The sequence below is a fragment of the Pogona vitticeps genome, chromosome 1 (assembly GCF_051106095.1).
Source record: "Pogona vitticeps strain Pit_001003342236 chromosome 1, PviZW2.1, whole genome shotgun sequence".
Classification (NCBI taxonomy): Eukaryota; Metazoa; Chordata; class Lepidosauria; order Squamata; family Agamidae; genus Pogona; species Pogona vitticeps.
In genome coordinates this window covers 142,598,115-142,613,265 of record NC_135783.1, presented here as the reverse complement: position 1 = coordinate 142,613,265, position 15,151 = coordinate 142,598,115, and positions in this window count along the sequence as shown.

The window sequence follows — 15,151 nt, the reverse complement described above, 5'->3', positions numbered from 1 at the left end:
GCTTTTGTTTTCCCCTTATACCAAGCTGTTTTCCTCTCTGAAATCTATATTATGTAGAAATACTAGGCTTATAGAAAGATTTCCCATTTCAGCTCTGTCTGGAAGACGTTTTGCTCAAGCTACAGAGCCCTCAGCTGTGCTGACTCTGCCATTATTTATCGCATTGTAGATGTGAGTTAGAACTGGTGGTCAGTATTGAACCAGAATGAGACTGAAGCCAGCAACTGCCGGCTCTGCCTGTTTTTCTCAGTCTTTTATCAAGAAAGTTATAAAGAAGCTGCTTTATCTGAAGCCTGTAGATTATAGCGAGGCAGCAAGAAATACCTTGCCTTAAGTTATTATAAAGATTCAGGATCCTAGACTTTGCACCAGCATATTTGTTGGCTGCAACCTTTGCACGGTGCAATAAATATGTTTGCTGCGTGGCAGTGATCTCATCAAGTTAGTAATAGAACAAAGACCATTCCATGGTCAGTCATGCAGAAAACACCTTATAACAAGGAGGAAAATAACTGTTTCCATGATTTGAAGCCTGTGTTTGCATGAAAAATCCTGTTAGTCCAAAGAGAAAGAACTATCTTACAGATTTGGGTTGTGCATGAAAATAGCCTCCTTAAATATCTCCCTAGGCTTGAAAGCCGTATCAGAGTCACTGTAAGTTGGTTCCACCCTGCCGGCACATAGCAGATAACAGTTAATGTACTCCAGCTTTGCCAGCCTTGGAAACCCATCCGTTCCATACCCAACTCAATGTTATTTAACTCTCTTCTTTCCCTGCCTCGCCTTTTTTTCCCTTTCCTTCCATCATAGCTCTCATTCAACCCATAACAGCTTCACCTGTAATAGAATCCTTTAGTTCCTCAGACCTCGCTTTCCTTTCTCACTGCCCTTTCTCTTGTTCCACTTTCCCAACTCTCCTCCCCATCTTTACTAAACACCAGCAATCAGTCACCAGTCAATCAATCTCACAGTAATCGTATATTAGTTCTTCGCAACCACGTAACCAGGCAGCCACACTGACATATTATGCAAATGATGAGGTGGATCATAAAAGGGTGGGCCAGTATGTGCGAACACTGCACTGATGTCCCACACAGAAACTCTCCTTTCAAGGAGAGTGCTTTTCACTGAGGTAACCAAGTAGTTTGTTTCACCAAAGGCATTGAGTCGTAAGGAGCTGTGGAGCCCAAGGTACTCCGTGTACTCGTCTACACTACAGAATTAGCCTGATTTAATCCTCAGTCCTTCTCTTCCCAAGCTACTTGGTAACTTCCAGATGCCTCACCAAACTAAAAATTGCAGGGCTCCTGGTATGAAACAGATGTAACTGTTTAGTGCAGATACAACTTTGTTCTCTTTTACTGAAATCCAGATACAGGCATCAAGGAATCCAACAAGAGGCAGCAGATTGCATTCTAGGATCCAAGTAAAACCCAGGTAACTGGGCAGTTGAAATCTGTAACTTCAACTCTCTTTTGTACTCAATAGCTTTTCTCTCATTCCACTGCAACCTCTCCTTTGGCCTTTTTCCATTTCTCTTCTTTTCTACTCCCAGAATCCTCAGTTGGTCACTGTGCAGAAATATACACACACATACTTCAGGGCCAGTGTAGGGTACTGGATAGAGTGCTGGACTAATACTCAGGTGCCCTGGGTTCAAATCCCCACTTGTCTATGGAAACTTAAGTGGAGCAGTGGTAAAACCTGACTTTAAATATTTTTCATACCTTGAAATCTCTATTCAGGTGAATGTACATCGGATGTGACTTACAACACATAGCAACTTGGAACAGAAACATTTTTTTTTCGGGTGGAAGAGGGCCCTGTACTGTTTCAGCAAAGGTGAACTGGCTCTAGCAATCCAGAAATAAACAGAGTGGATTTAATCCCACTTTTCATCTATTGTCACATAGAGACAAAGATAACTATTATAATGGCTAGTGCAAAGAAATAGAAGAGAGGAAAAACAAAAAATCTCCTGTAGAAGAGCCAATAAATTGAAGAGAACTTTAAATTAAGAATGACCAACAGAGAATCACACTGTCTGGCCAGGATAAAGTAAAGAGAAGGTGGAAACAGTATATTGAAGAGGAATCCTTACCAGGGATAAATGGCATACCAATCGTTTTGTTTAGTCGTGTCCGACTCTTCGTGACCCCATGGACCAGAGCACGCCAGGCCCTCCTATCTTCCACTGCCTCCCGGAGTTGGGTCAAATTCATGTTGGTCGCTTCGCAGACACTGTCCAGCCATCTCATCCTCGGTCGCCCCCTTCTCCTCTTGCTGGCATACCAATACAACTATTTAAAGCCACAGAGGTTGAATATGTTAAAATCCTAACAAGAATGTGCCAACAAGTATGGAAATCCAAATAATGCTCCACAGACTAGAAACATTAATCCCCAACAAAAAAGATGCCAAAGAGTGCAGTAACTATAGGACTATTGCTCTAATTTCCCATGCAAGCAATGTGATGATCAAGGTGTGGCAACAAAGGTTTTTACCTTATATGAAACAAGAAATGTCTGAAGTTCAAGCTGGACTTTGAAAATAAAAAGGCACTTGAGATCATTTTGAATATATATTCTGGTGCACCAAAGAATTTCAGAAGATCGGTCTGTGTTTTATAGACTACAGCAAAGCCTTTGACTGTGTGGATCTTGAGAAGTTATGGATTGTTCTGAAGCAAATGGATGTGCCTCAGCACTTGATTGTCCTAATGCTTAACCTATAACCTTGGCAAGAAGCAACTGTTAAAACAGAATATGGAGAGAGAGAATGGTTTCCTCTAGGCAAAGGTGTCAGACAAGGATGCATTTATTCCCTGATCTGTTCAGTTAGTACACAGACCATACAGTATATATGGAAAGCCAGACTTGACTCAGAAGAAGCAGGAATGAAAACTGATGGAAGAAACACCAATCATTTAAGATAAATAGATGAAACCATCTTTTAGTATAAAGTAGCAAAGACTTAAAATGACTTTTAGTGGAGGTGAAAGAAGAAAGTGCTGAAACAGGACTGCAGTTGAACATTAAGTCAAAAATAATGATTGCAGAAGAACTACACAATTTTAATATTGACAATAAAGAAATTGAAATAGTTAAAGATTTACCGTATATACACTGATTAAATCATTAAATGGAGACTGCAACCAAGAAGTCAGAAGAAGACTGAGACTTTGAAGGTCAGCAATGTATAAATTAGAAAATACCAAGTTTAAGGATGTGTCATTGGAGACAAAGACCAGGTTTATCCATATGTTTCTACTCAAAATGAGTCTCTGGATGCACGAAACACTATTTTTGTTCAAATTGTTGAATCAAAGAAAATTCCTTTGCACCCATCAGTCCAACCTAGTATGTGTCATGTCTACAATAACATTCTGATTGTCCTTTTATTAAATACACAGATAGATTAAATTGTATTGATTGTGCATATCATGAAGCACCCTCAGGCACTATGGGGGGAATAAGTGCAGTAATTAATAAATAATAATATATAAGCAGATTTAGAAAAGAACCACAATATTTATTCCAGAAGCCCTACAAAAACTTTAAAATTGGGATTTGTTAAACACATACCAGTTACCTTGATAGTAATCTGGTCTGGGTTAGTCTGGGTCGGCCTTGATCTGAATATTAAGACTACTGTAGTTTTGTAACTGTTCAAATATTATGCAACGAATCGAGATGTTACGTGGAAACTATCTGGAATTCCAAGTTGATGATATCTATTGAGGGGTGGAATAAATTTAAAGAAGGATTGTTTAATTAACATTAAAGCTGTCCTTTAAAACAAGTTCAAATATGAACAACCTACATGCTGGAGATCCTTTCCTAGATGTTTGATTTCTCTGTGAATTATGACTCTTCATGAGATGTACTCATTTCAGTGTCCCCAAAAGAATATATTAAACATTTGAATAACAATATACACTGTCAAGCAGTACAGCTTTTTTTATATAAATACACTTCATTTGCAATCGTGTACACAAGGAATTGGTAATATGTGGCTCTCCAGTGTTGCTGGACTGCAGTTCCTGGCCACTCTCCACTATTAGCTATGCTGGGCAGGATTAATGAGAAAGAGCCCAGCATAAGTCTCATTGAACTTAATAGGTCTTCTGTCAATGTAGACATTCACACGTGTGCTGTTCAAAACAGCCTCCTACTTTCTGAAAAGCAGCAGCAGTATTATGTTTCAGAGGAAGATGCCTTATTTACCCGTCTGGCCCAGTACTCTTTGCTCTGATGACCAGCTCTTCTTTCCTTCTAAATGGACTTGCCAAAGTATGCATGTGGAACCTTCTGCATGCAAAACCTGCCGTGTCTCATGATCACTCTCTAAATATATTGAGACACTGGAAAATTAACTTTGCTGGACAACATCCAAGAGCCATGCTGGCTGGTCATTCTGGAAGTTTGCAAGTTCTGAATTATTACGTTTTAATGGGAAACAATTAAAAAGTAGCTAGCTTTCTGCATAATTCAATCAAAATCACATTTCATTCTGGGGCAAACTAACATACCACGCAGCTGGATGTGTCTGTTTCCCAACTGGTGGTGGTGGTTGAAAAGGCTGTGGTTGGGAGAGGAAATGATGTGGAGTAATGCCTGCTCTGCTCTTCTCTTCCTGCTGTTTATCAGTTTCATTCGTCACACTTTCATGCTTTACGCTGCTTCATCTAGTCACCAGGCATAGGATATGATGACTAAGAGTTCTCTTGTGATCAGGGGAATAAATGGAAGAGGGTTATTATGGGGAGGGGGAGAGGCACTGAAGAGGAAAAAATCTCGGTTAGTTCCCCACTAGACCTGCTGAAAGAAACTGCATCCCACCAAGGGATGGAAGCTGAGTCATGATAACTGGACTTCTTTCTTATTAGCTTGAAATGTTTCGCTACTCATCCAAGTAGCTTCTTCTTCTTCTGTGTGTGTGTGTGTGTGTGTGTGTGTGCACATGCATGCACACACACACACACACACACGCATGAAGAAGCTACTTGGATGAATAGTGAAACGTTTCAACCTAACAAGAAAGGAGTCCAGTTGCCATGACTCAACTTCCAGATAATCTCACCTGCATGACTGAGAATCTTCACAGATTTCACCAATAGGTTTCATTGGCCAGAATCCTACTGGTTATTTAGACTGGTGTTAAGTGCAATGTTATTAAGTTATTTAGACTGGTGCTAAGTGCACATTTGAACTGAAGATGGCAAATTGCTGCTAGCTAATAAGTCACTGTATTCTTCATTAAACACCACATTATGTGACTGGCACACAGGACAACAAGCAACCTTTTGTAAGATAGCAGCAATTCACTGCATCAGCCTGAATGATCAATAGGAGCCAGGTCATTCTTTTTAAAAAGGTGAGATAATTCACGTATTCTGTGTGAACACCAGAATTCGTATTATTATTTTTAACAACAACTACTACATGGCTGAGGGCTGAGAGTTGTAGTCGAAAAAGCTACTTTTTAAGTCAAGAGAGTGTCTAGCTTGGTGCTCACAAATTCATAGATACCACTCCATCACGTGGATTCGGTCTTACAGCTGAAGATCTACAGACCTTACAGCACAGAGGCTTCTGTGGTTTAACCTGCAGCACCACCACGTCCCATAGATACCTAGACATAGTTAAATCTTAGATGAGCAGCCAGTAATATTAACAAAAATTATTCTAATAATTGCTCTCCACTGCCCCCCATCTTCAATCAGATTAGCTATATGTTCTCTTTTAAGAAAAGCAGTTCTCTGTTTAGAAGACTGTAAAAGGAGCTTACGGATGCCCAACTACAAGTCATGTCCAGACAGCAGACTCAGCAGGCCATTAGACCACGAACCCTGTAGCACAGTGGTTTAACTGCAGTATTGCAGTCAAGCCTGCAGTCATGACCTGAGTTCGCTCCTGAAGGATTCAGATAGGTGGCTCAAGACTGATTCAGCCTTCCCTCCTTCTGAGGTCAGTAAAATGAGTACTCAGCATTTCTAGTTTTGCATCTGTTCATATGCATAATATAAAAATATATGTCACTTCAAAGAGATCAGAGTCCTGTTTTGCCCTTCTTTTCGTCTTCCTTTTTTAGTGCCTCCTATGTGGTCACCCCGCCTTTAGTGGTGGTTGTGAAAAGAGTCAGTGGGAATCAGATCAGTCCTCTGGAGCCTAACATATGAGTCAAATATGGTCTGACTTGCTGTTGAGATCACAATGAGGCCTAGAAGCTTCAAAATGTCTATATCAATCCCAACATAAATCAGGACCTATTTATTGCTCTTCTTGACTCCATAATGGAACCCTCTTCGTCAGCTGGGGCAATGGGCGGGGTGTGCAATTTGCACCAAGAAATGGCTTGGCAACCTCGAATCTCTTGTGGCTGTTGTGTGTTTCTGATCATATAAGGGTGCTTGACATTTTCATACCTTTTCATTTTCGAGTCTGTAATCTTCATATGAACTTAGATGAGACCCAAAATTGATTTCCCCAAATTCATGACCTTCTCACAGACTCAACAAGGCCAACAAAATTAACTTCCCCAAATCTAGCTGACAAATCTATACCTAATCCAAACTGGTCTCCGCACAGCATGACACTAAGCCCAAGTGAAATAAGAAGAACTTCCAAATCAAGTAAATATAATATTTAGCAAATTCTGTAGATTCCAACAGGAGAGTTAAACTTGCATTTAATTCTCTGCACTTAACAGGATTTTAAGTGCTTGATTTTGGTTAAACCACACCTTTCATTTTCTACTGAAATCTAATATCCTCATTGTACAGAGACATCTGCAGTTCAAATGTGTCAGTTAAAAAAACTAATGATTAATTTGTTCGTTCCTGTTAGAAGAGCCAGTACAAATCTTTTGTTTTGCAATTCCATCCTTATGTCCAGAATCAACATGGCAAAGCAAACATAGAATCATTACAAAATGCTGAGAGTTCAGGTTGTATAAATTCTCCAAGAGATGAACTAAACGGAAAAAGGAAAATTGTGGCTTTGGTAGCACAGCAGGATCCAGCTACCCCTTATGGCTCAGCTTTATTCTTTACTATGTTGTCAGGCATAGGACTAGTGGCAGACATATTTTAAGTGAAATAAAATATGGTGTAATAGAAGCACCACAACTGTTGTTGTAGAGAAACATTTCTTCAGTCTCTTAGCTACTTCCAAATAATTTAAGGATTCTGAACAACAAAAACCCACCAGGTCTGCTCCCAGGAGCTGAAAATGAAGTCCCAGCTACATGCCACACTGATGATGATGCTGCCATCTATATTTATTTATTTATTTATTTATTTATTTATTTATTTATTTATTTATTTATTTATTTATTTATTTATTTATTTATTTATTTAATTTATATGCCGCCCACACTACCCAAAGGTCTCTGGGCGGCTTACAGCATTTACAGCATATTCCTCCCTCCCTCCCTTTCTTTGAGTTTCAGCAGGGGTCTGATTTTTGTTGGAACTGTCCAGTTAATCAGAAAATCATGTAAACGCAAGCCTCTTCATCTGTGATGAAGCTACAGCACTTCATCACAGTTGAACATGCAGTTGAATCCTAAAGGTAAAGGTAAAGATTCCCCTTGACAATTTTTGTCCAGTCGTGTTCTACTCTAGGGGGCGGTGCTCATCCCCGTTTCCAAGCCACAGAGCCAGCGTTTTGTCCGAAGACAATCTTCTGTGGTCACATGGCCAGTGCGACTTAGACACGGAACGCTGTTACCTTCCCACCAAGGTGGTCCCTATTAATCTACTTGCATTTGCATGCTTTCGAACTGCTAGGTTGGCAGGAGCTGGGACAAGTGATGGGAGCTCACTCCGTTGCGTGGATTCAATCTTACGACTGCTGGTCTTCTGACCCTGCAGCACAGGCTTCTACAGTTTAGCCCGCAGCGCCACCACGTCCCTACAGTTGAGACCTAAGATGAATGTAAAACCACAGGCAATGAATGTATAAACCAATTAACAAATGTACTACTTTTGCTGTCTACTGCCACTGTTATTTTCTTCTCAACTATGAGGCCCATATCACGTTACGAGGCTCAAAGGTAAAAACTGTCAATATTCCCTACATTAACAGACATGGTTCCTCTACTGTCTTCTTTTACTTTTATATACTCTTGCCCCTCTCTTGAGTTTTTAACCATCTTCAACCTTACCAGCTCTTCTTCCCACTCCCTTTTCCTCATGCCTGTCATTTGTTTTCTGTCTCCTGGAAAAATATTTACAACCTAACTCCAAACATAGGCCATAAATCACTACATGGGAATCGTAACCAAATACTCAAGACACTTAGAGTCAATGAATATTTAACATGCTTTACTTGTGCAATTGGTATTTCATCCAGCATTTCATTTCCCCCCAGATGTCTGATGAAGTGGACTTGTCCATGAAAGCTCACATTAAAATACAATAATTAGTATTTAAGATATCACCATGTTTTTGTCTTTTGTTTCATTTTGCTTCTTTGGAATTTTGCCTGGTATAAAACACTTGATACATTTGTCTTAAACAGTATTGTCAACCTCTGTTAGTTTTTCTTGGAATAGGATAGGGTGGTAATAAAAAAAAAGTTGTGCAAGTTGGCCCTAGTCATACTTGCTGGAAATCTCACTCAATTGAGCAGAATTTACTTTCAGTCGAGTGTGATCCGAACGGCATCCTTACAATCCTAATAGAATTCCTTCCAATGAGTTCTTCACTGACCGTTTCTCCTTCCCAAATTGTTCTATGGAATCCAATGTTTGTGTTGACTTCTCATTCAATTGAATCAAGCTCAATAACATGGTTACCAAATACAAGTGTCTTCCATTCAGTGTCAAAAGTAGGACATCTCTATAGCAAACTGTATTTTTAAATTTAAGAATCTATCATTTCCCTGACGTGTATCCAACAGCACATCATATATCGATTTTAGTAGGAATGAATTAGGAAATGTGTGTGTGTGTGTCAGTATAACTTTATGGCAGGGGGAACCCTCTGGAATTTACACAAGAAACACTTTTCCCCAGAGCTATGGGCTGTGCAATCATTCAGTGCCAAGTTGCTTTGATGCAAGTAGAAGCTTGTATTACATTAAACAGGACAGGATGGCTTTGATCCCCTTTCAGGAAACCTTGATCCTTCACATACAACATAAAACTGCTAATGCCATGTTATTTTAGTGCTTGGAAGGGTCAGGTCATTGTAACAATCTTTTGAATCCTACACAAGGGGCAGATCAGAAAGAAATAACAAGGAAGGGTAAGCTTATCTTGAAGCAATCTGCGGGAGATTCCAGAGGGGGCACCATTTCCCCTGTCGATTCCTCATCCTACTGAGCTATTTAAGCAGCGAGAGTGTGTTCTAAACCATCGCAGAGCACATGTGCTTGTATATAATGTTGATTTTTTTCAATTCAAGTAAAAATAAATCATATGGTTCTTTTTCATTATGTTTTATAGTAAGCTGTAAATTATCAAGGCATAGGAATTAGTGAACAGCTGGGCCTATATGAATGTTCTTACAGGACAGACACAAATGGATTTGCTCAGAAGAAAGCCCCATTGATTTTAAAGCAGTTAAGTTTGGAATTGCACGACTTACATCCTGTTATAACAAGATAATCTATGTTTCATTTGATGGCCGTATCCTACATGGCTGCTAGGAAGCTAGATTCTTTTCATACCATATACCATGCTGGCTGTATGAGATGTGGAATTCCATCAGTAAGACTGTTCAGTTATAGCCTCTGGAAAATCCCATTCCATCTCTTTCCAAGAATGAGGAGACATGAAACCTGAAGGACTTTTCAGTCCTAAAAGATTGCCATAGAAACAAGTGTTTTTCTTCTGTGGCCATTGCTAGTAGTTTTAAGGAAGAGGCTTAAGCTGCAATAACTTCCACATTGCCAGAATAAGTCTTACTTATCATAGCCTTCTGGAACAAAACTTGTATTATTTTGATTATATTAAAAATTGATAGGAAATCAGGATACATTTGTGAGGGTTCAAAAGACATTAGGTATGTCTGTTTTGAAACATTGGAAAGAGATTCAAAATCACTTCCTGATTTATGTGGCAACTTGGGTACATTGCCAGTGCCACCTGTAGTAAACCCAGATATGAAGGTGAAATGCCCGTCACCAGATACAGGGTGAGTCCATTTGGTGAATATGACCGATCAATCCCACGTCCTGGTGCATGGGACTAAATGGGTACACCATACATTTCCTCTTTAAACATAATGGCTGCTTACTGTAGCAAGTCAAACTAGAGTAGACCCACTGAAGCAGTGAAGGTTTAGTGAGTCAACTCCTCCGTTAAGCTCCATTGGTTCAAATGGACCTAGTTAAGTTTCAACTTAATAGAAGAGTTAAGTCACAAAATCCCCACTGATATTGTTAGCCCTACCCTAATTTAGACTTACTACTAGATTTCGGCCACTTTGGCAAATCATACAGTGGTTTCATTCTGTACTTTTATTTGCTATTACAAAGTTTTGCAGAACTGCAGATTTCCAAATTGTAAACATTCAGGCCAATAAATAGTTAAAGATGGGAGCTGCATATCTCTTCTGTGGCAACTGTCTACTGAATTAATGTTCAACTAAAATAAATTTGTTTTTGCTTCCCTTCACAGAATTTCCAGGACAAATAAATGTTCACAGAGGTCTTCTGAGCATTCTTTGACTCTAACATACTAAATGGAAACTCATGATGTTTGCCTACCTCAGATCACAGTTCCTTGACAATATCTTGGGGATTGGGAAGGTAGGGTTATTTATGAATGAAATGCCTTCAACACAGAGTTTCATCGGAAGAACTGCAACAAGCCATTTGTTAAGTCCTTGACACCTATAATAAATTGGATGACCTCTGTGCTTCTCCCACAGCTGGCCTTTATTTGGCCAACTCTAGGAGAAGCACAGAGGCCATCTGCTCTGTGTAAACAACCATACAACCAGTTGTTCAACTCCAAACTGTATTTTAGGCATACCCAGTATCAGCAGGTCTGGATTCCAGGCTTTCATATTTATTATTTATTATGAGTCTCTAACATTTGTGGAAGTCAATACTTTGGCCAATCATTTAGTGAAAAATGAACCTTTCTGTATAATTAGGCCAGTAATTCCCAATCTTGGGTCTCCAGATGTTCTTGGACTAAAATTCCCAGAAGCCTTCATCACTAGCTGTGCTGGCCAGGATTTCTGGGAGTTGTAGTCTAAAAACATCTGGGGACTCAAGGCTGGGAGCCACAGATTAGCCAGTGAGGCCATCTGCAGTTTGACAGAATCTATAAACTAAAGACTCCTCCTGTCCAATTCAAGAGTCAATGTTTCAATTTTTGGGAGGCCTGAACCTAGCTGGTTTGCTAGCAACAGGCATTTTTTTAAAATGGTGTTAGCCATTTTGAATTTCCCACACTTAAAAAAAAGCACCTCAGGACAAGGGTTTCTGTAGAAAGCAATATGAAAATTGCTCTAATACTTTCCTCACAAAATAATTCTCCATTGCCCCCCCCCCCAAATATAGCCAGATCAAAACAACTAATTTCAAGTTGAGGGAAACTGAGAAATGGTTGCTTTGGCAGAGGACTACACTTTCCACATTGCACGTCGAGTCCATGGTACACTGACCTAAATACATACTTTTCCTGCGGGAAATGAAACTGCTTGAACTGGTTGGTGATATGGGTCAATATGGTGTCTTATATTTTTGAAGTTTTGGAGTGTGAATATGGAGACTCTCTTGGCAAGTGCTTGTACCTCAGTGAATGATCTGTACCCCAAGAAGCTTCTGCTGTGACCCTGAATCGGTGACTGGAACTATGATCAATGCTGCAGATTATTTGTTCGCTATCTACACTGTTCCCTCAACTATACCTGTAGACTGTTACCTTTGACATCCTTTGATTTGTATTCCTACATCAAACAGGGGATTGGACTTGATGGCCTTATAGGCCCCTTCCAACTTCACTATTCGATGATTATGTGACTGTTATGTTTCATGCCAAAGGCAGCTTGCCAGAGTCATGAATGTCCAGCCCATAAGGCTTGTTGGTTTTTGTTGCCTGACTTATTGTGTCAAAAATAAGTGGGGGAATTGTCAAATACATCGTAAGCCAAAATAGGTGGTTAGTGGGTGCATATGGGTCAGAGGTTCTGTAGGCATGCCCTGGACCAAGGTAAGGGAACAAAAATTCTTCCAGTGAGAATTTTGAGCGATCTCAATTCATTTCATAGAAAAAAAGTTCCCTTCCAAAAAAATTTCAAAAGAGAGGCAACAGATGATGGGTAAGGTCTGGGATTCTTCTGCTGTACTTATACTGAGGAGTATATGTGCCTATTAATGTTTTTCACTGAGTAGTCATTTCTGTGGCAGCCACCACACCCTTTCCTGCCACCTTCTCACATTTTAATTAAAGGAAAGGAAAGTATCCTTATGGCAACTTCAGGGGACTTTTTATGATCAAGAAGTGCAGGCAGCCAAGGAAGCTGCAGTGATGGTGAGATGGGTAATAGAAAAACAGAAACAAATGCTGCACCCTAAGTGTTGTTGCAATGTTGGGGTAAGCTCAAAAACATAATTAAAATACACTCTAAAGGGCCCTGAGAATGAGGCAAGGAGAAAACAACAGTTTCTTTCGTGGGAAAATAAACCTTATGGGAAATTTTGGGCCAAAGTGTGGCACAAAATGCAGCTCACCTTTCTCCCCCCTGCAACTGAACACAACGCTGTCCTTCTTGATACCCCTTACAGCAGAGGTCCCCAATCCCCGGGCTGCGGCCTGGTGCTGGTCCACGGCCTGAGCCGGACCGGGCCACAGAGACAGACCTTCTCCCCACACCCCCATGCACTCCCCCCTGCACAGTCCATTTACCCTGGCACATGACTGCGCGTGCACCTGAACGAGTGCTCCCCCACCTCTTAGTGCACACACAAGTGTATGCATGGCCACACAAGCACTGTGCCGCCCTTTGTGCATGTGCATGAGCACAAGACCACGTGTGCTCCATCGTGCATACACACGAGCACAGGGGAGTGGCCAGCCGTCCCCAGCCAGTCTGCAGGGCTAAAAAGTTTGGGGACCGCTGCCTTACAAGACTCACAAGGAATGAACTGCAATCTAAGCATCTACAATACACACAAAAGGTATTTATTGGGGAGGGCTATGACAACTCGTGCCAAGTAAGCCAAAATATCTCAAAAGACAGGCATTCTTCTGAAAACGTCCTCAAATACTCTTTCCTTCCCCCCTTTACTCCCACAGGATTAAAAGACTAGTTTGAAGAAGTATTCTGAAAATGTCTTCACCTTTTAGGAAGGGTGCAGAGGTAGCTCCTTCCCCATCACTGCCACCACAATATCCCAGAAAGACACGAGGCAAGGGGCCTTCTAGAGGGAGCAAAATGGCGGTCAGGTCGTCAACACAGTTGCTGTTGCTTCCACTTGCAGTGGCAGTGCAAAAGGTAAAAATCCTATGAGGCGAAAAAGAAAAGAGCTGTGCTCTGTCCCCGAGAAACTTCTGGAGAGTTCCTCCTTTCCCTGGAGAAATTCAGTGACATTGTTCCCCCTTTTTCCTTCCCACATAGATGGTGGTGGATTCCAGAAGCTGTAGCAACTGTGGGAGACGTTTGCTGGTAAGCGATGGCAGATTAGGTCAGTTTGGGTGGAAGCAATCCAAGGGCAGGGAATTGGCATTGGCTACTCTGGTTTCGAACCTTGACTGAATTTTTTACTCCCTGAACATCAGTGGTTGGATTGCTGCTTTTGATGTGATATCTTCAGGGTAAAAAAAGGTAATGTTTCAGACTCTGAAATGGCAGATATTACACCAGTGAAAAGGCCATGCTCTTGGACAAACACAACCAACACACCATTTAGAATTATCCTGTATTGCTGCACTGCTCTACACAGACTTCAGGGTGAAACAAAATTATTGTGACTCTTCGCTTTACTACTGAGGGAGAAATGGGCTTGTTCTTGTTACTAACATATTTTTAATATTTGCTTGGGGAAGGGATTTCATTTATGGGTAAGGTAGACAAACTCTGCTATGCCACCCTTCTGTCCATTTCACATGTCAGTCTGCAATAGAGATGGGCACAAATTAAAAATGAATCACGAAATTCTTTAAAAAACATTAATGCATTGATTCATATTTGTACTAATCAATGCCCCCAACAAATAAGAATGAATTAATTTTTAGCAATTTCTGATGCATTTTTTCATTCGGCTATAAAATGCCACTCCAGGCACCTAGAGACATCAAAATTGTAGAGAAGCTTTCTCTAACTCTGTTTGGTGAAGATTGGGGTTCAAATATCCGAGTTATACACCCGCAAAGCCCTCTCCATCAGGAAAGTTTCCCCCAGGCATTTAGAGCCACGAAAATCACAGAGAAGGTTCCATTGACTCTCCCCTACAATCTCTACACATTTGGTGAACATTAGGTTTCCCCAGGCTGGCTGCTAAAGGGCGCTTTCCTGGGGAACCCACTTTGTGGGTGTATAACTCAGATATCTGGAAGCCCATCTTCACCAAACCGGGGGGGGGGCTTGTAGGGGAAAATGAGAAGAAGCTTCTGTGTAATTTTGGTGTCTCTATGTGCCTGGGGAAAAATTGTACTGGGGAGCCTTCCTTGTGGTTACAGTTGTGTTCAAAATTATTCAACCCCCAATGCTGTAAAGGGGTTTAGGGACTATAGTGTACATTTGGAATTGTATTCAGAATGAAATCCTACAAGGACGTTTTAAAGAACCAAATGCAACTAAAATAACATCAACTGTTTATGTAATACAGTAGTAAATGTTTCTTTTGTGGTTTCTTCATTGCCACAATTATTCAACCCCTTAAAGACTACCACTCTGAAGAAGAGAGGTTCATTCAGGTGTTTTCGATCAGGTATTGAAAACACCTGTGGATGTCACCGAGCACCAATCAAGCATAATAAGCACCAATTAGGCAGCTTTAAAATGACTGTGATACTCAGCTCCTTCTAGACATTTACTGGTGTGGTTACAAACATGGTGAAGTCAAGAGAATGGTCCAGGAAGACAAGAGAAGAGGTGATTTGTCTTCACAGGAAGGGCAATGGCTATAAGAAGATTGCAAAGAAGTTAAACATACCAAGAGACACCATAGGAAGCATCATTCACAAA